Source organism: Bufo bufo, chromosome 7 (genome assembly GCF_905171765.1).
Source record: "Bufo bufo chromosome 7, aBufBuf1.1, whole genome shotgun sequence".
NCBI classification, from domain to species: domain Eukaryota; kingdom Metazoa; phylum Chordata; class Amphibia; order Anura; family Bufonidae; genus Bufo; species Bufo bufo.
This window is the reverse complement of record NC_053395.1, coordinates 111,277,863-111,300,032: the sequence shown is the minus strand read 5'-3', so window position 1 is coordinate 111,300,032 and position 22,170 is coordinate 111,277,863. Positions and strand designations below refer to the sequence as shown.

At 44.6% G+C, this 22,170-nt stretch overlaps 1 long non-coding RNA gene across 1 annotated transcript in view; it reads left to right on the top strand.

Annotated features, from left to right (window-relative positions):
- LOC121008107 overlaps nt 1-22,170 on the top strand; it is a 98,793-nt gene that overhangs the window by 55,787 nt on the left and 20,836 nt on the right. Inside the window, exon 2 of the long non-coding RNA XR_005780518.1 lies at nt 20,242-20,299. This is a non-coding gene — a long non-coding RNA (uncharacterized LOC121008107). The remainder of the gene's footprint in view (nt 1-20,241; nt 20,300-22,170) is intronic.

The following is a 22,170-nucleotide window of genomic DNA, read 5'->3' as shown; positions in this document are numbered from 1 at the left end:
GAAAGGAGGAACCTGCACCTATAATGGAATCACAGTAAAGAGAAAAAACCTCTAATGCAATAAACAATAAGGCCCGCTACGACCCGGGGACCTTCACAATTAGATCCGTAGGTTAGAGAGCTTTTCCTGTTGGGCCTTTTTATAGGTAAATGCATTGATATCCAATTCATTATTGTCAAAATGGATGTTCATTTCCTTTAAGAGCCATGCTCGACTATAGTTGCAATTTTGTATGTCTTGAGTAGGCCAATTTAAGGTCACACAAAGGTTTATACTTTTCAGTGTTATCCTTCCCATGAGTATACCAGTCTGAGAAGAGGCATCCTTGTTTACTTACTTAAATTTATGACGGGAGTAAAAGATAAGCTTTGTGCAGCTGGTGATAATTACCTATACAATTAGGCATTTATTAATGAAGCAAAATATATAATATGTATCTATTCATTTAATGAGCCTTAGTTAGTCCTTAGCATAAGACAATCAGTAGGACATATATATATTTGTTTATATTATATTGTTATATGTTACGAAGACAACATGTATCCAGTATATATATATTTCTCATTAGGGGAATATCTGTCTCAAGAAGAGTGTCTGTGAAGATGTGTATTTTGTAACAATTAATCACATCTTTGGTATGACAGAGGAGGTACTGATATCTTTGTGAGAAAACAAGGGAATTTACGATCCACAAATAAACAGTGTGAGAAACACTAAGTGAGACGCCTAGAGGTCTGTCTCTAATTGCTACAAGTGTCAGAATTAATCCCTATGGCTTTGAATTAAAGCTTCTAAGGTCAAAATGTATATTCGGACTTATATAAGTTAACCCTTTATACTATGATGCAAATAGCTTATACAGCAGTGCCACCTATGTGTCAGTAGGTGACATTACAACAGTAGCAAAAATGCATTCTGGGTAGGGTTATGATGTCACATTTTATCAATGGTCACGCCCATCCGACAATGATTGGAAAGTTCCCAAACTAGGAAGGTGTGTCTAACTGATAAGTTTGGGATCATAAGCCATAGAGAGAAAGTAAGAGAAAGTAAGAGAAAGTGAGAAGGAAGGAGAAAGAAGGAAGGAGAGGAGAAGTTGAGGTCTATCAAGATGAAAGCCATGGTGAGATGTGCTATGATGGACCACCCAGCTTTCCTAGGAGCAGAAGTGAGATTCCTACTAGGACTTGGTAAGAGACACAGAAAATGATATTTCATTTTATTAAGACTAATTTGATAGTGTGGGTGAAATTATACCATCTAGATTGGCGAATAAATAAATGATTAAATTAATTGATCATCTCCATATTGAGATGTAGTCTTAGGATATTGTGAGGCTTCATTCTACCTGCAGAAGAATCTAGACTCATAATCTAGCAAAACATTAAATAATTGCTTATATATATATATATATTGATAGAACATTCTTCGCCAAGCTAAGTGATGGATTCCCACAAGGAAGATTTGTTTCAAATCCTTCCCATTTAAGATCCTAGATCCCTGTTATTTGTCTTAATAGTCTTACCAAAAAGTTATATATGTGAAAATAGTCCAGGATTGGGCGAAAGGATACAGTTATCTCTTCTAAGTTATATCCTTGAATGGATTTGCCCATCTTGATATCATGAGGTTTTCTCTGAACAGAAGTAATATATATAACTTATGTTCCTATTTTGACATCCTAACCTAATAATAGCTCGGTTATAATGTGACAAGTTATTTCCACTCACATGTATTGTTAAGCTTGTAATGCTTTATATTAACGCTACATATATTCATTTGCATGTATCATTATGTTTATTTACTTATATATGTTTATAATCTTGTAACCAATAAATCTGCATATTTTTATAATACCTGCGTATTATTGTATAATGTAGAACTACATTTTATCATTAACGTCATCTCACGTCAAAAGAACTTATTATCTGAGGAAATAGTCGGACTCAGATGTGAATTGTATCAATTAGGTCGTCTACAATTCACCAGGTCATGATTTTAAGAATTTATGACAAATTTTATAAATTTAATTTTTTTATGATTAATTATTTTTATGACAATAATTAATAATTCTTAATTGAATTATTACCCACCGACATTCCGCATATGGATGCGGATAGCCGATGGAAGGATGTTAACCTGCGACTAAGAGTTCCTTCATGTTTTCCGGTTTCTTCCTCGGCTTACTTGCTTCCACTCTTGGGGGATTGCAGGGATGGTAGCAGAATTCTTTGTATCTGGATGAGATAGCGGGATTCTCCATTCACTGAGTAGATTCTTGCCCTCTTCCAAGGTGCGGATCACATGCATACTATCATCTTTATGCACTAGCAATTTCAGGGGGAAGCACCAACGGTACTGAACATTGGAATTACGTAAGGAGACAGTTATAGGCAGGAGATCACGCCTTTGTTTCAGAGTCACTGCCAATAGATCAGCAAAAAATTTCACGGATTGGAAAGGGGAAGGCAGAGTGCCAACCTTTCTAGCAGCGAACATTATGGCTTCTTTCACATGGAAAAAATGGACTCTCGCTAGAGTGTCTCTCGGTATATCAGGGCCCAGGTGTTTTGGTTTAGGAACCCTGTGTGCTCTATCAATAATGAGGTCCTGCTGCGTTAGCTTTGGTAATAACTTGCAGAAGAAAGTTTTGATGTAAGCAGTCAGATCTTTAGGGGGAACATCTTCTGGGATGCCTCTAAACTTAATATTATTTCTACGTGAGCGATCCTCAAAGTCCACCATTTTCCTTTTAATGGTTTCAACCTCCTCATCATATCATTGTGAGCATCAATCACAGTATTTTGAGACGTGGCGAACTCGCCCATTTTCGATTCTACATGCAGGACTCTATCTTCCATCTCTTGCAATCTTGCAGTTATCGGATGGGTTACTGCGACAATGTCCTGCTGTATAGCGCTTGCAGTATGTGCTTTAAAGTCGCCTCTGTCGGTGGCTTGTCTGAGGTTGGCAGGTTAGAGAGAGGATCTGCCTGATTGTTATGCAGTAAGGAACTCTCTAACGCAGCCCTATCACTGACCTGTGAATATACAGGATCGTCTCCTCTCGAACTCTGCCGCTCATAGCCTGAGGGTTGCGGCCGCTCTGACTGGTTGTTCCGGGCGCCATGTTGCAGGTCTGCCTCTGGTAGCGGTGGGGGATCCCGTTCCCTCAGGAGTAGGGGGAAGAGATGGTAGAGCCGGTTCCGGATATACCGGGGAGCTTGGTGCAGATGGAGGAGACAGCGATCTAACCGATTGTGCCGGAGAATCGCTGTGGACAGAAGCGGGAAAGTCCTCCTTGCTCAGTAAGTCGCCGGCATCTTTATTTCTCCCCTTCTCGAAGTAAAAGGCCAAATTCGCGTTATTTAGCTTCGGCAGGGACTTCTTTGTCTTCCCCATGTTGTCAGGAAGGGACATGAGTGGAGGGGGCACTGAATAAAACGAGGTGACTGAGGTTTTACGCTGATTAAAAGTCGCTCTGCTGCAGGAGCTACTCCTCTATGCGGCCATTGCCTTCAGCAGCCAAGCCACGCCCCCCAAATACCGTATTTTTTGCCCTATAAGACGCACCTTGGTTTTTGAGGAGTAAAATAAGAAAATAATTTTTTTTAACCAAAAGGTGTGCTTTTGGTGGGTTTTGAACTAATGGTGGTCTGTGGATGACACTATTAGGAGGATCTGTGGCAGGGCTCCAGACTAAAAAAAATATCAAGGAGCCATTGGCTCCTAACCTGAAAAATTTAGGAGCCAAATGACATTTTTAGTCGCCAAATTTAAAATACATATAATATAGCTGGGATGCTTAGGACTAGGAGCATGGGGTTTTCTAAGCTACAGCCCACGCAGTTAAAGGGGTTGTGCATTCATTTCCATGTCCTGTCAGACTAGCCAGATTCACGTTGGTAATCCCTATGTGCTGGGTTCTGGCTCATTCGCTTCCCGGCCTCCGCTGCTTATCTTGGGTTTCTCTATGAAAAGGTTAGACTGCAGTGGCATCAAGACAATTACTGGCCACAGTGGAGATCTGCTTCCCTTGCATCACAATCATTTAACATATAATGCAAGGAAAGTAGACAGGAGTCCATGCATGCAGCCACTGGCATCTAATGTGTATGAGGATCTTAGTCCTGAAGAGGGGCGTCACCCGATACAGCGACGGTGACGGGACTATCAGACAGGGCAGAGGGCGGCTTCGGCTGTGACCGGACTGTCAGATACGGCAGAGGGTGGCTATGGCTGTCACCGACCTATCGGGGGGATTACTGTAGGGACCGTCACCAGAAACACAGCGAACACTTCTGACGGAACGTCACCTCCGCCCCACTGCCCGTATCCAGTAGGGGTTGTCAGAGGCACCTTTCAGAGAAAACTCGAGTGGGACACTTTACCTAGCACTGTGGCCCCTTGGGTCTATGGACTGGTGGGGACCCCAGTGTGAGAAAACCCCTTCTTTGCTGTAACACATGGCAGTTATGATGCACCCAGGATTGTAAAGGGTTACTATAAAATTATATAATTAACCACTCAACACCGCGAGCAGCCTCTGCAGTACATGATAAACTTGGAGATCACACCGCTGTCATGTGGGAGGTTTCACAGGATCCATTTATCTTCGGCTACAAGGCAGACTTACTATGTAACCTCAGCGCTGAAGGTTAAAACCACCGTGTCAGAGCCAGCATGAAATCTAAGCTGAGCGGCTTCATGACATATTTCAGGGCAGAGAGACAGATTCCATTAAAAAGAGCCCAGCCTCTGCTCGTCAGTCTCGTTACCTGGTATGTGGAGGCCGCATCGTGCTCGGTAGAGGCACAGTCCTGAGGCAATGTGTCAGGTCATGTCAGGGGGAGCATTACACTATACATGAATTATAACACACGGCTCAGTGAACGGGCGGCTCTGACGAATCAGTGGGAGGAGCTCTCCTCACCTACCAGACCAGCAGACTGTAATTCGCGGGTTAGACCTGGCAGCCAATGGCGAAGTGGATAGGTGGGGCTTTCTCCTGACACCAGAGCGTGTCGGCTAAGTGTAAAAGGAACCACAGAAGAAAAAGCCGGCGGGCAGCAGACTCCTTGAAAGCCTTTTTTTTTTTTCTTAAAGAGACAGAGCAGCAGGGGGTTTAGGCGCAAATAGCAACAAGACTGCAAAGTCTTGTCGCCATCTTCTAATTCTAAGTCGCATTGGCGACCATTTTGGTTGCCATCTGGAGCACTGTGTGGATGACACTGTTATGGAGAGGATCTGTGGGTGACACTGTTATGGAGGAATTCTGTGGATGACACTGTTATCGAGGAATTCTGTGGATGACACTGTTATGGGGGGGGGGGGATCTGTGGATGGCACTGTTATGGGAGGGGGATCTGTGTATGACACTTATGGGGGGATCTGTGGATGAACATGTTTTGGGGGGATCTGTGGATGACACTATATAGCATCTTATGCTATATGTGTCATCCACAGATCCCCCCCCATAAGTGTCCCCCAATACACTGGGCCCCGCCTCTCACAGCAGTATTCATATCTAGTATATAGAGAGGCTGAGCACTCTCCACCTGGACCACACAGAGACTGACACAATAGGTACTGATGATAATATTTATTACACCTAAATGAAGATCGATTTCTAAAACTGTAATAGAACAATAAAATATTCAGAATAAAATACAAAGTAAAACAGCATAATAACTAACTGGGCATACAATAAAATACAATGGGTACTTTGTAAAACTCTGAATAGTTAATATATAAATAATCGATGGAAGCTACCACTGAGGAAGGGGCTAGGAAAAGACCCCGAAACACGTCTGATTTTAAGACCCGCACATCAGCTGATGAACGTCCTGACCCCAACAACCCGGACTGGAAATTTTACCCTGACAAACTTTTCTGGCATATATTCAACGCTACATTCGATCCACACTGCTACTACACCTGAAAAAACCGAGAAAATCACTGGAGAATATCTACTGGAGAATACTCGCATCGAGGGCTGCTAACTTGCCTGCACCGCTCCAGCTGAACGATCATAACGAGGTACTGCCGGATCTGACATTTTCAGCCACGTGGGACGCCACTGTGCTTTAGTCAGACGGCAATCGCAAGTGTGATTTATTATTTTGTCATTATTCTGCCAGACAGGGAATATTCGTCGAATATATTGAAATAACCGAATGAAATAATCGAAAGAAATTTATCGAACTGTGTCCGGACATTTACCTGAATATTCGAGTAGCTATTCGACATAGAATACCTCTCGATTTTTTTCATATCTTCGATTATTTATTCATTGAACTTCCATCGATTATTTATATATGAACTATTCCGAGTTTTACAAAGTACCCATTGTATTTTATTGTATGCCCAGTTAGTTATGCTGTTTTACTTTGTATTTTATTCTGAATATTTTATTGTTCTATTACAGTTTTAGAAATCGATCTTCTTCATTTAGGTGTAATAAATATTATCATCAGTACCTATTGTGTCAGTCTCTGTGTGGTCCAGGTGGAGAGTGCTCAGCCTCTCTATATACTCTAGATCTCTTTTTTGACTGGGTGAGTCATTAGGCTTGTTAGCACCCATCCACAGCTATAAGCGGAGTGAGCCACCATATCTTCTATAAGTATTCATATCTAAACAGTAATCCTTAACCTCGAGTACGGCAACTTAATTTTAAAGCAGCACTATCCTGTTTACTACCTTACAATCAAGCTCCCGTCTTGGTAACCACATAATCAAGCTCCCGTAGCAGGCAGAGCGGCCAGCAGTGTAACGTCACTCACTCACGCCACGCGCCTGCTTAATTCATAAAGTGGGAGGAGCAGGCGCGTGAAGTGAGTGAAGTTACACTGCCGCCCGCTCTGCCTGTTACCGGAACTTGATTGTAAGGTAGTAAACAGGATAGCGCTGCTTTAAAGTTAGTTACTCGAGGTTAAGGATTACTATTTAGATATGTATACTGCTGTGAGTGGCGGGGCCCGGTGTAAGAGTACATTGACTGCACCAGGCCCCACCTCGAGTTGCCGGCCTCCAGCCCCTCCTCGCTCCCTGCTTATGCATCGCTGCGCTGTGCAGCATTGCAGCCGGCGATGTATCTGCGTTAGCGATGTAAAAATGGCAGCATTCGCCCCATAAGATGCACTGCCATAAGTGCGTCTTATGGGGCGAAAAATACGGTATATTTAAAAAAAATATGAAAGAAAAAGGGAAAAAAAATGTGTGTATGTAAAAAAAAAAAAAACATAGCTATAGTTATTAGTTTAAGTAATAGGAGAGGAGACTGCATACTCACATTTTCCCCCTTTTTTCTTTAATTAAAAAAAATATATATATACAGTACAGACCAAAAAAACATAGCTATAGTTATTAGTTTTAGTAATAGTATAGCAGACTGCATACACAGATTTTCCCTGTTTTTCTTAAAAAAAAATTAAATAAAATATAGGTACTAGTTTTAGCAATAGTATAGCAGACTGTGGGGGAGATTTATCAAAAGTGGCTTAAAAGAAAACTGGCTTAGTTGCTCATAGCAACCAATCAGAATCCAGAATAAGATTGGTTATGGGCAATGCAGCCAGTTTTACTTTACAGCACTTTTGATAAATCTCCCCCCACAAAGTCTGCTATACTATTACTAAAACTAGTAACTATCATATTCTCTGCCCCATAAGACGCATTTTTTTAGCCCCCAAAAGTAGGGGAAAAGTCCCCAGCGTCTTTTGGGGCAAATACTAATGAGTGCTTCCATTATGGAAGCGCTCATTAGTACCGGAGAACCTGGAAGCGGTGAAGCTCTGTACTTTTTTTTTAATTAAGTAATTTTTTATTAGCATTAAGCATTTTTTAATAATAATACAAACATAAGGCCCCAACCCCCACATACCCTCCCCCCACAAACCATCATTGCGATGCCCTCCATCTTCCGTAGCTTCAACATTCGGTTACACCAGTACATCCACATAAAAATTACACAGGCACAAGCCCCATCCCTACAACAATCCCACAAAATTTTGAGAGAAAATTTGTGATCTTATAATTGGAGTTGGAATATACATTTGTTATCGGCCATAACCTCCCCACATTACATTGCATATCGTAGAAGCATTCTATGTCTTCTATGAGGAATCGCCAATCACCAAGCCATATATATACAATGAGCGATAGTACCCTCACACTAATCCCAGACGGTATCTCTGAAGTTCCCTGGACGCCAGCCCGGGGGCATCAATCCAAGGAGTCCAGAGCTTTTCAAATTTGGCCATGGCACCCCTCTTCCTATAGACCCCTCGTTCCAGATTAAGTAACCAATTAATCTTGGCTATATATTCGGTTTTACTAGGACTACCCTCATCCAGCCAATGTTGAGCAATCAGCTTACGAGCCATATACAACATTCTGGCCACTGCTATCTTCCTGGGCTCAGTGATTGGCAAGTCCTCCACATACCCCAATATACAGACAAATGGCGTCACATCCAGCGTAACTTCATACAGAGAATTGATAAGATGCAGCACTGTGCGCCAAAAACCTTCCAGTGCCGAGCACGACCACAGCATGTGTAGCATACCTGCTTCCTCCCCGCATCGCGGGCATTTGGAGTCCAACTGAAGTCCAATATTAAACAGAAACTGAGGAGTTCTATAAACCCTATGAATTAGATATAGGTGCGACAGCCTATGGGCCTCGCTGAGAGAGAGCTGCGGAATCCTCTCCAATATCTCCGGCCACTGGGTTTCCTCTAACGGCCCCATCTCCGCTTCCCATTTTGTCCTACTATTTATCGGGTGGTCTTGCAGAAATAGATCCAGCAAGGTCTGATAGAGCAAAGAAATAACTCCAGAGGAGGAATCCCTCTTCTCTATAAACGCAATAATCTTGTTTTGAAGTACCGTGCTCAACATACCGCCGTCCTGGTCAGCCCGAAAGGCATGGCGCAGCTGCAAGTACCTATAGAAATCGGAGGACGGCAATCCAGTTTCCGTCTGAAGTTGCTCATAAGATTTAAGACCATTATTATCAATAAGTTGGTGAATTCTAATAATGCCCCTGTTACGCCAACCCCTCATTCCCTGCAAAGCACCTAAATGAGGCAACCACGGGGTGTCCCATATAGAGGTATACTGCGTTATGCCCTTAATGCCCTGCATGTCCCTCACTTTCCACCACATTTTATGCAAGAGGCGCAGCGTAGGGAACGCCACATCCGACATCTTTAGCTTATCTGCCTCTAACGCCTCATAGAGATTTGATACCACCAAAAAGTCTCTCAGTAGCCTATGCTGGGTATCTCCCTCTCCCCTTTCCCAGCCCCTCATATGCTCTTGTTGGGAAGCTAGGAAATACACCCACGGGTTTGGAAGAGCCAATCCCCCATCAGTTTTACCTCTCTGCAGTATTTCCAGCCGCAGTCTTGCTGAGCCCCCCCTCCATATAAGCTCCCTAAACAGTCTATTAACTGAGTGAAAAAATCTGAGCGGTAACCATATAGGGGAATTATGTAGTAGGTAAAGCAGCTGAGGCATCCAGATCATCTCATAATCAGTAAGCTTCCTAGACACCACCACCCCCAGATACTTGAATTCACTCAACACCTGTAATCCTGACTGAGCATAATCCGCAGAATGATCTACCTGATCTATAGGAAGGAGGGACGATTTACTCCAATTGATAACCAGGCCAGAGTACTGCCCAAAAGTGCCAATCACATCCATAACTACTGGAAGGGATTCTCTAGCCTCGGCCAAGAACAGTAAGGCATCGTCCGCATACAATGCTATTTTCTCCTGAAACCCGCCCCGCTTAAACCCAATGACGTCAGCATGACTCCGAATCATAGCCGCCAATGGCTCTATAGCCAGGGCAAATAGTAACGGAGATTGGGGGCAGCCCTGCCTAGTTCCCCTATAAAGCCGAAACCCTTCTGATAAACATCCATTCACCCGAGCTGTAGGCCCACCATATAACAACCGCACCCACACTATAAAGTTATCCCCCAAACCAAACCTCTCCAGTACCTCCCACAAATACTCCCACTCTATACTATCGAATGCCTTAGCGGCATCTAAGGAACAAATGACTCTATCCCCTGGGTTATCTACCGGGATCTGCATATTAAGATAAAGGCGTCGGATGTTAATCGCTGTAGATCTGTTCGGTAGAAATCCTGACTGATCCATATGTACAATGGAAGAGATAACCTTAGAAAGGCGTAAAGCCAGCACCTTAGCAAGTATCTTTATATCTGTGGGTAACAATGAGCTTGGCCGGTAGGAATCTGGAAGAAGTGGATTCTTCCCAGGTTTTGGAAGACTCACAATAATAGCCTCTTGCATTGACGCAGGAAGCGACCCAGTCTCTGAGGCCTCCTGGTAAACCTTCAGCAGCTGGGGCAATAAGATGTCTCCAAACTTCTTATAGATTTCCACCGGCAGCCCATCAGCACCTGGGGATTTATTATTTGCCATAGAGGCCACCGCCTCCTCGATTTCTAGCAATTGTAGTGGGCCATTTAGATATGCACTATCTGAGTCTGACAACTTAGGCAGGGATACCCCCTGCAAATACAGTGATATATCTTCCCTATTATAATCTAGACGAGATTGGTACAAATCAGCATAAAAGGCATGGAACATCGACACTATGGCCTGGCTATCCACTATGTCCCTTCCGTCCTCCCCCTGTAAAGCTGTAACATATGCCGACACGGTCTGCGCCCTAGCCACAGTAGCCAGTAAATGGCCCGCCTTCTCTCCCTCATCATAATACTTCTGTCGCTGAAAGGATTGTTTTGTACGTGCAAGCTCCACAACGTGCGAGTTATATGCGTCCTGTGCCTCCTTCCAGACGGATAAAGATAACTGATCACCCTTCTCCACATACTGCGCCTCCGTCACCCCCACCCGATCCCTCAAAAACTCTCCAAATTGTCTACTTTTAAGTTTGGCCCTACTAATCCCTTGAATAAGCGTACCCCTTAAACAAGCCTTCATGGCATCCCACACCACCCCGCCTGCAGCTGAGCCTACATTTAAGGTAAAATATTCCTGTATAGTGGAGCTTACATGGGGACAATCGATCACCTGCAGCCAAAAAGAGTTAAATGTCCACAACCGTTGAGATATCGGAACCATGGACAATCGCAAAAGCAGAGGGGAATGGTCAGACAAAGCCCTAGCCACCTGCCTCCTCCACCTGCCTACACACCAATTCAGATCCCAGCGCCAGATCAATGCGTGACAAGGCCTCATGCGATCTAGTATAGCAAGAAAACTGACGCACTTTGGGATGACGGACACGCCACAAATCTATCAGGGCCACTTCCTCCAGCAATCTACCAAAGGATGAAACAGGACCCTCAGCTTCCACCTGCGTCCCCCCATGTCTATCTCAGTAGGGGTGTATAGTGTTATTGAAGTCCCCCACCATAATAACTGGAATGTCAGGGTTACTATTAATGTCAGGGCGCCTCTCAACGCCACACTGCTATAAGGTGGCGGTATATATAGTGATACCAGCAGGTGCTCCTGCGTGTAGATAGTGCAGTGAATACATACGAAGCGGCCGTCAGGGTCGACACTGGACGACTGGACCTGGAAAGGGATTGACTTATGAACCAGGATGCTAACCCCGCGAGAATATGTAGAGAACACTGAATGAAATGTATGGCTCATCCATGACCTATGGAATGCCTGCGCCCCTTCCTGCAGAAAATGGGTCTCCTGCAAACATATAATAGCGGGAAAGTACGGGCGTAGATAATCCAGCACGGCAAATCGCTTTGATGGATCACCCAGACCGCGCACATTCCAGCTAACAACAGTAAATACATTAGCCATATTTAAATACTAGGAAAATGACCCAGTCAATAACATAATGTAACGTGAGTGTTGTAGGTACAAACAGTACTACGGCCGTAGTGCACCGACGGGCAAGCATGATATCACAGATAAAGAGCATCACAGATATACTGTAAATAATCCCCAAAACAAAAAAAATATAGTAAAAACAAAAACTGGAACCAAAAAATCGCGCCTGCATTGCGTCTTCCAGCAGGCTGAGGCACAAGTCCTCCATGAAACCGGGTACAACAGTAACGTTACAACCTCTCTACTTCTGCTGAGCGAGATTGTCCCTCGCCATAAAAGGATACACGTGCTCCGTGGGCAGTTCAGTAGTAGAACAGTAGAGGGATAACCTTCCAACAGGTCACCTAGTGAAAACTAAGGATGGAAACTTGTAGTAAACGGACGACCTCTCCTCCTGTCGCAGCTGACGTTCATGCTGGTCGATCCACGTGGCCGCATCTTTCGGTGCATTGAAGAAATGAACAGATCCCAGAGCAGCCACCCGCAGACGTGCTGGGTACATCATAGAGTAGGACACTTGTAAGGAGCGAAGTCGCCGCTTGACATCTAGGAACTGGCTCCACTTCTTCTGGACCTCTGATGAAAAGTCCTGAAAAAACGCAATCTTTTGCCTATTAATAGCAATGTCGGGGCGATTTCTGGCTGCCCGCAATATGGCATCTCGGTCCCGGTAGTGAAGTAATTTAATCAAAACAGGACGCGGTGGCGCTCCCGGTGGCAGCGGTCTGGTGGGAACTCGATGCGCCCGCTCTACCGCATACAGCAGTGAAAGCACCTCAGTGCCAAATGCTTCTTTAAGCCAATTTTCAAAATATGAGGTAGGGTCTTGCCCCTCAACTTTTTCAGGGATCCCCAAAAGCCGCACATTATTGAGTCTAAGACGGTTCTCTAAGTGATCAGACTTGGCGATTAGTGCTGAAATTTGATGATCATGGATGCGGGACGCCCCGGAGAGAAAGGGGGTAGCTTATCCTCCACTTCACTGACACGACCCTCCACCTTCCCCATTCTTTCATTAACTTTTTGTAGGTCATGGCGTATAAAGGACAGTTCTTGCTTTAGGGACCCCACTTGCTGTTGTAGTGTATTCAGGGTCACTCCACATCTAGTAACAGCCTGGAGGACATCTTTCAATGTGGGCTCTGCACTGTGGGTAGACATGTCCCCCTCCTCCTCAGCCATTACAGCCCCCGCTGCACCAACCTCCATATCAGAGTTGTCTCCTCCTGTGGAAGCTGTCTCCGGGTCAGATATCCTCTCCTCCTCCTCCATATACGGCCCCTTCAGCTCCGGCATTTGATGTGTAGCCCTGGAGGACATTGCATTCCGTCCTGCGGCCGGGGTGCCTCCCGCTCTGCCCTGCCTCTTCCCTGGGAGCGTGCCGGCGCGATCTTGTGACTCCCGCTCTGCGCCACCAGCCGCCTCCTTGTTCTTCTTGCCGGCTCCACCAGCCATGGGACGACTTTCAAATGCGGCCCGGAGTAAGTATACACGCAGATATAAACTTTAAATAGGACTTTGCCAACGATAAAGCCCACGGAGCAGGCTATTTGAACAGTACAAGCGGGAGCCGACACACACTGCAGCCGCTCACATCCCCGGTCAGGCCACGCCCTGTGAAGCTCTGTACTTACCGCTTCCTAGTCCTTGGCTGTCCCCTGTGCTGTGGCTGCGCACAGTGTGAGGGCTGATGAGAGGCATGGGTCTCTTATCTGAGGTCTTATCAACACTGGGGGTCTGATTGGGGCTGTCAGCTGAGGTCTAATTAACATTGGGGGTCTGATTGCTGGTCTGACCTGAGGTCTAATGAAAAATATATTTTTTCTTATTGTGCTCCTCTAAAACCTCGGTGTGTCTTATGCCGCAAAAAATACATTATATATACAGTACAGACCAAAAGTTTGGACACACCTTCTCATTCAAAGAGTTTTCTTTATTTTCATGACTATGAAAATTGTAGATTCACACTGAAGGCATCAAAACTATGAATTAACACATGTGGAATTATATACATAACAAACAAGTGTGAAACAACTGAAAATATGTCATATTCTAAGTTCTTCAAAGTAGCCACCTTTTGCTTTTATTACTGCTTTGCACACTCTTGGCATTCTCTTGATGAGCTTCAAGAGGTAGTCCCCTGAAATGGTTTTCACTTCATAGGTGTGCCCTGTCAGGTTTAATAAGTGGGATTTCTTGCCTTATAAATGGGGTTGGGACCATCAGTTGCGTTGAGGAGAAGTCAGGTGGATACACAGCTGATAGTCCTACTGAATAGACTGTTAGAATTTGTATTATGGCAAGAAAAAAAGCAGCTAAGTAAAGAAAAACGAGTGGACATCATTACTTTAAGAAATGAAGGTCAGTCAGTCAGCCGAAAAATTGGGAAGACTTTGAAAGTAAGGGCTATTTGACCATGAAGGAGAGTGATGGGGTGCTGCGCCAGATGACCTGGCCTCCACAGTCACCGGACCTGAACCCAATCGAGATGGTTTGGGGTGAGCTGGACCGCTGAGTGAAGGCAAAAGGGCCAACAATTGCTAAGCATCTCTGGGAACTCCTTCAAGACTGTTGGAAGACCATTTCAGGGGACTACCTCTTGAAGCTCATCAAGAGAACGCCAAGAGTGGGCAAAGCAGTAATCAAAGCAAAAGGTGGCTACTTTGAAGAACCTAGAATATGACATATTTTCAGTTGTTTCACACTTGTTTGTTATGTATATAATTCCACATGTGTTAATTCATAGTTTTGATGCCTTCATAGTCATGAAAATAAAGAAAACTTTTTGAATGAGAAGGTGTGTCCAAACTTTTGGTCTGTACTGTATATATGCATACGTCTCAACCCTTCCTCAACAGTACTCATCCTTGTTCTTCCTCCAAACACAGCGAGTGCCGTTGATACCAATAAGTTATATTTTGGTCTCATCTGACCACATGACAGCCAATGCCTCCTCTGGATCATCCAGATGTTCATTAAGGAACTTCAAACGGACCTGGACATGTCCTGACATGAGCAGGGGAGCCTTGCGTGCCCTGCAGGATTTTAATACTTGACGGCGTAGTGTGTTAATAACGGTAATCTTTGAGACTGTGATCCCCGCTCTCTTCAGGTCATTGACCAGACCCTCTCGTGTAGTTCTGGGCTGATTCCTGACCTTTCTCAGAATCAACCTTACCCCACGAGGTGAGATCCTTCATGGAGCCCCAGACCGAGGAAGATTGACAGTCATCTTGTGTCTGGCATTTTCTAATAATTGTGTCAGCAGTTGTTTCCTTCTCACCAAGCTTCTTGTCAATTGTCCTGTAGCCCATCCCAGCCTTGTACAGGTCTACAATTTTGTCCCTGGTGTCCTTAGACAGCTCTTTGGTCTAGGGCTAGGCCATGGTGGAGAGGTTGGAGTGTGATTGAGTGAGTGTGTGGACAGGTGTCTTTTATATAGGTAACAAGTTTAAACAGGTGCAATTAATACAGGTAATAAGTTCACAGTAGGAGGGCTTTTTAAAGAAAAACGAACAAGTCTGGGAGTGAGAAATATTATTCACAAGTTTAAAACTGACAGTTGACAATCTTCCCAGCCGTAGATGTCCCAGCAAATTCATTCCATGATGAGACTGTGCAAGCTCAGAGACGTTGCAATAGAACCCAAGAGCCTGAGACTCCCCAGGCCTCTCGTAGCGTGCTAAATGTTCAAGTTCATGACAATACAATTTAAAAAAGACCAAACGAGTATGGCTTGTTTGGAAGAGTTGCCAGGAGAAAGCCTATTCTTTCTAAACAGAATATGACAGCCTGGCTTAAAGGGGTTCTCTGACCCCTGCTTGAAATGTCACGGTCACGTGACTGCTCCTCCAGCGATTCCACGTCTTCCAGTCCCTCACGTCTTCTTCTTTTCCTCTGTGAAGCAGGAGACAGTGCATCATCACTGACGTCACTGCCTCCTGACAGCCTTCCTTGGTCCTGATGCCTGCACATTACTGCTCCTGTTCCTGGACCGCTAGCCGTCTTCTGAGTTTCCAGGCTTGTGTGTGAAGGCTGTACTGACTCATACACAGCGTGATGTAAGTGCTGTGTATGAGTCACATCATAGCGAGCAGCCTGGCTGATCGCTATCCTGTGTATGGCACTTGTGGGGCGCTGTGGCGGTCACTGTAAGGGGGGGCACTGTGGATCAATTGATGTACTCCCGTACTTTTTCAATCCTAGGCTGACTCAGAGTCTCACTTTGACTTAGCGTTAACAATCTTAATATACAATTCAGCCATTTATCACTTAGAGCATACTTTGATAGATGAGGCGAGTATTACACTTCTGAAGCACCATCGGTACTTTCATAACTTGATTCTTCAAAATTGAAAATGTTGCATGGCTCGCAGGCCCATATATTCAGAGAACGCCAAGTTGTAGCACATTCAAGCATGACGTTTCGGGGGCACGCCCCCTTACTCATGATCGCTATGCTGTGGATGTCACTGTAATGGGGGGCACTGTGGATGTCACTGTTATAGGGCCACTGTGGTTACTGATATGGGGGCTCAGTATGTGTTATAGGGCTCATGCAAACGACTAGAATTCGGCCCAGGAATCACAGTCCATGTGTCGCCAACATTTTCCAGGTTGACCGTGCATCTCTGACCCTCCTGACTGTATGATTGCAATGTGTGATACAACCAGTCTATATCTGGACTTGGGGCACCTCCTTATGTGTAAATACCCCACGATCAGATAGAGACTGGCTGTATGATAGTAATATGTGATACAACCAGTCTTTACCTGACCGCACGGCCACTGTCGTGCACTCATCTTATCATGCATATACCCCCTAATCAGATAGATACTGGCTGTATCATACATTAATGGGATAGTTTAGGTCAGGAGAGTGCAGTTGGCCTGGGAGATGCGGCCTGCATACGGACAGTGTTCCCCGGGCTGATGATGGTCGTATCACACAGTGTATCACACGTAAAAGGCCAAGATAAACCCTTCAGCAGGCAGGACCAAAAAAGATGGCATTAGACCTCATGCACACAACCGTATGCATTTGTGGTATGCCAGTTGCGCACCTGTTAAATAAGTATACTGTCCATGTGTGACCTGCACTTTTTTGTAGAACCATTGACTTCTATGGCTTCGAAGTCTGAATTTTGAAGACCAGAATAGGACATGTTCTATGTCTTGCAGAACTAACATACAGATGAAAACACCTGCTTTCCACCTCTGTATATCGGTTTCACAAACGATTGAACATGTCCTATTCTGGTTCTAAATATGCAAATCTCGAACCCATAGAAGTCAATTGCTCTACAAAAAATGTTTGTTGCACACGAACAGTATACTTATTTACACACACTTCAGCAGGTAATATTATACAAGATCAGTCCTTTGTGCCATCAGTACTCTATGACATCAACTCCCCCAGTATCATGAGTCCTCTGTGCCATCAGCTCCCTCAATGCCATCAGCTCCCACATTCCATCAGTCCTCTGTGCCATCAGCTCCCTCCAGTGCCATCAGTCCTGTGTTCCATCAGTTCCCTCCAGTGCCATCAGTCCTTTGTGCCATCAGCTCCCCCTAGTGCCATCAGTCCTCTGTGCCATCAGCTCCCCCCAGTGCCATCAGTCCTCTGTGCCATCAGCTCCCCCCAGTGCCATCAGTCCTGTGTTCCATCAGTTCCCTCCAGTGCCATCAGTCCTTTGTGCCATCAGCTCCCCCTAGTGCCATCAGTCCTCTGTGCCATCAGCTCCCCCCAGTGCCATCAGTCCTCTGTGCCATCAGCTCCCCCCAGTGCCATCAGTCCTTTGTGCATCAGCTCCCCCCTTGCCATCAACTCCCCCCATTCCATCAGTCCTTTGTGCCATCAGTGAATGGAGCTGAGGATTATTATTTTTTTAATAGATAATTAGAAATAAATAAAATTTACAATTTTTTTTTTTTAAAAGCCAAAGCTTAAAATGTCCAAATTTTCCCAAGATGAATTAGAGGGTCAACATTAAAAATAAAGTCACTTTGAAGAAGTTTTTAATGTTTCGGCACAGTACAACATCTGTTCTGGCAGTACAGTGCCATAGAACCATCAATAGAAAAAAGGCCACCAAAAATGCAAAGTCCTTTGAAGTCTTGTGCTGAGCCCAGCCAGTGGATAACTTACACAAGCAGCATCCATTTTCACAATATACTGTAAGCATGCAGTAATGGTTTTAGAAACGTTTTGTCTTAATCTTTTGTAACAGAAAAATTATATAAGAAAGGAAAAATTTACTTCTTTTTTCATAATTCTCAATTTTACTTACTGTATTTTTCGCCATATAAGACGCACTTCCCCCCCCCCCCCCCAAAAGTGGGGGGGAAATAGCAGTGCGTCTTATGGGGCGAATGCTGCTGATTTTGCCGTATTTTCAATGATACACCCGCCGCGATGCCGTGCGGCAGGTGTATCAGCTGTGAGGGAGGAGGGGCTGGGGGCTGGCATCTGCATTTATAATTCAACAAAAAGAGAATCGGTACAACATATTACCTAATAAAGTTAAATTTTATTATGACATAAAATAACATACAAACAAATGTAGAGACCATACAGCATGCCTCAAAAGGCAGTCCACAATGCATCCACCACTAACAGTTATAATTAATATCAATTCTCTCAATAGAATAGGAAGTATAGGTGCACACAGGGTCTGGATCAGCATGTATATTTAAAGCTGTATCTAACTATGATAGCACAATTATCTCCACTATGAGGTGAATCAAGCATAAATATATATCGGGCGTCAATGCTGTCCACACATTCCAATTCCAACCATCCTGACTGTTCAATTTGTCATTCATAATATAAGTGAATATGCCGGACCATGCTAATAGCTCGCTTACCCGATATTCAGTGGCGTGCGTGTGGGCTGTCTCTATCTGGCGTACTCCTCGACGTACGTTTCGCTAATGCTTCTTCAGGAGGATTACTTTCTAATGGCTAGGGAGGTCTTTTTAAGTGCATCATGACCAATGACTATCGATCCCTGTATCATGTGGTTCCGTTCCTGATGATTCCTATAGCGGCGCATCCCGTGATCGTAGGATATGGGTGCATATGGGACTTCCGCCCTTCCATCAGCGCGATCCAAGTGAGGGCAGACACGTCTGACGTCACGCTGATCGCGCCCGTCCGGACAGCGGAAGTCCTCCCAGCCTCGATCCGTGATGCGCACAGGAGCCATCAGGTTGTTCATCTTCATAATATTATATATGGGAGTACTTTCTCATCTATGTATCTATTGCTGGTGTTGCTCTTCCATTTCTCCTATGTATCAATCTGTAATTTATACAGAGATAAGTTCGCCACTGAATATGGTTCTACCGAGACTTAGGTTGCGTCCTATTCTTTTAAGCTTTTTCTATATATATTACACAATTACCTTATTAATCTATGCTGGAAAAATAATAATAATAATATATCTATAACCCAAATAAGGGGATGCAGCTATGAGGAGTCAACATCTCCCACAGCATAACATCTCCTATCTAGTATAGGCATGGACAGTACGTGCATGGATCGGAGCTGGAATTATTGATGTCTTTTCATAATGTATGTTAGACACGCATGTGTATCCACATGGCATGCACACATGCGTGTCAACATAAAGTACATACATATTCATATAAGTCACTATATGGCATATCCATGCCCCTTGACAGGTTCATCCAGTATCATTTTCCATGCATGCATTGACACATCCCTGCTTGACATCAAATCTATCTATCAAAGTGTCATGTGCATAAAGTGCATCCATAATTCATATACATATACAAATACAAGTGCATATAAAATATCCGGGGTTTATCCCAATCATTGATGTAAACATTGATGGTCATAAATCCATTTCATTGTCATAAATATTATAAATGTTAAAGTGCCGTGCATAAATTTTACTATCAATCTTTAATGTGTATTTAGTGATACTCTATAATTATTATCAATCCTTTATCTAGCAATCTAATATTTAAAATCCATTCCTAGTCGGAAAAGTGAGTAGACATATTTACCCTTAGTATACGTTAGTGCCTACTTATCCTCCCATACTCTGTAGTCTAGAGGGGTGCTCAGCATTCCCTCCAAACACAGAGTAGTGTCTATTTATCTGTGCATCTTCTATATATGTACATTTCGCCTCTCAGGGCATTATCACCAACCACAGTTCCATTGGTCTATATTGGTTCTTGTGCATAATATATATTTAATGGGGCTGATATCAAACCTTGCATATCATTCCCGTGTCTAGTTTAACCAGCATAGTAGTAATTCCATATATTGTATTCAAATGCTTTTTGCCATTCATTCATTAGCTATTAAATTCTTCTTTTTTCTACTTTTTCCCTTTTCCCAGGTTTCAGTGGACCATCTTAGACGCAGGAATCCCACCACTGATCACACATCACCATCACGTAAGTTCTACAGCATTTATAATGACAGCGGGGCCCGTGCAGTGACTGTATTCTACTACACGGGCCCCACTCACTGTATAATCGTATCTGTATTCTGTAATAGTTAATTGTGTATATAATGTAATCGCATAATCAGCGCTACTTACAACTACAAGCGCTCGGTAGGTAGCAGAGAGGAGGGAGGAGGCAGGCTGGGAGGACGGGCGGGCGGCGCGTCACTCACTACGTCACGCGCTTGCGCCGCCCACTTTATGAATGAAGCAGACGGCGTGGGCGCATGACGTAGTGACTCACGCTGCCAGCGCCCGTCCTCCCGGCCTGCCTCCTCCCTCCTCTCTGCTACCTACCGAGCGCTTGTAGTTGTAAGTAGCGCTGATTATGCGATTTACGTTATATACACAGTTAACTATTACAGAATACAGATACTGACCATGAACTAAACCAAAGTTGAGAAACTCAATAAGCACCTGGAATGACCAGATGTTGATTCAGGAATTAACGACTGAATTTAAGTCTCCTTTCATTAGAGACTTGGATATACTAATGAAGTCACAACTTCAGAACCGATCAAAAATCACTGCCTCACCTACAGTTTCAAAATGTAAGTTATTTAACTCACATTATTTGTATTCTTTTTTCTCTAAACTACAAATGGAATGACGAATATACAACATGTAAACATTATTAATAATATGTAACAACATGTAAAGTATTACAATTCCATGTTTGTACTTATAATTTACTTAAATTTGCAAGTGTATCTACACTTTGAAAAACTTTATAAAAATATTTTGAAAGAATACAGATACGATGATACAGTGAGCGGGGCCCGTGTAGTAGAATACAGTCACTGCACGGGCCCCGCTGTCATTCTAAAAGCAGATGCGACCCCCACCTCTTGTATTGAGGGTCATTCACTACAGGGACACTGTTATGGAGGGGATCTGTGGATGACACATAGCATAAGATGCTATATATGTGTCATCCACAGATCCCCCCCCATAACTGTGTCATCCACAGATCCCCCCCCCATAACTGTGTCATCCACAGATCCCCCCCCATAACTGTGTCATCCACAGATCCCCCCCCATAACTGTGTCATCCACAGATCCCCCCCCATAACTGTGTCATCCACAGATCCCCCCCCATATCTGTGTCATACACAGATCCCCATAACAGTGCCATCCAGAGACCCCAATAAGAGCCACCCACAGATCCCCCATAAGTGTCACCCACAGATCCCCCATAAGTGTCACCCACAGATCCCCCATAAGTGTCACCCACAGATCCCCCATAAGTGTCACCCACAGATCCCCCATAAGTGTCACCCACCGATCCCCCATAAGTGTCACCCACAGATCCCCCATAAGTGTCACCCACAGATCCCCCATGTGCGTCACCCACAGATCCCCCATGTGCGTCACCCACAGATCCCCCATGTGCGTCACCCACAGATCCCCCATGTGCGTCACCCACAGATCCCCCATGTGCGTCACCCACAGATCCCCCATGTGCGTCACCCACAGATCCCCCATGTGCGTCACCCACAGATCCCCCATGTGCGTCACCCACAGATCCCCCATGTGCGTCACCCACAGATCCCCCATGTGCGTCACCCACAGATCCCCCATGTGCGTCACCCACAGATCCCCCATGTGCGTCACCCACAGATCCCCCATGTGCGTCACCCACAGATCCCCCATGTGCGTCACCCACAGATCCCCCATGTGCGTCACCCACAGATCCCCCATGTGCGTCACCCACAGATCCCCCATGTGCGTCACCCACAGATCCCCCATGTGCGTCACCCACAGATCCCCCATGTGCGTCACCCACAGATCCCCCATGTGCGTCACCCACAGATCCCCCAT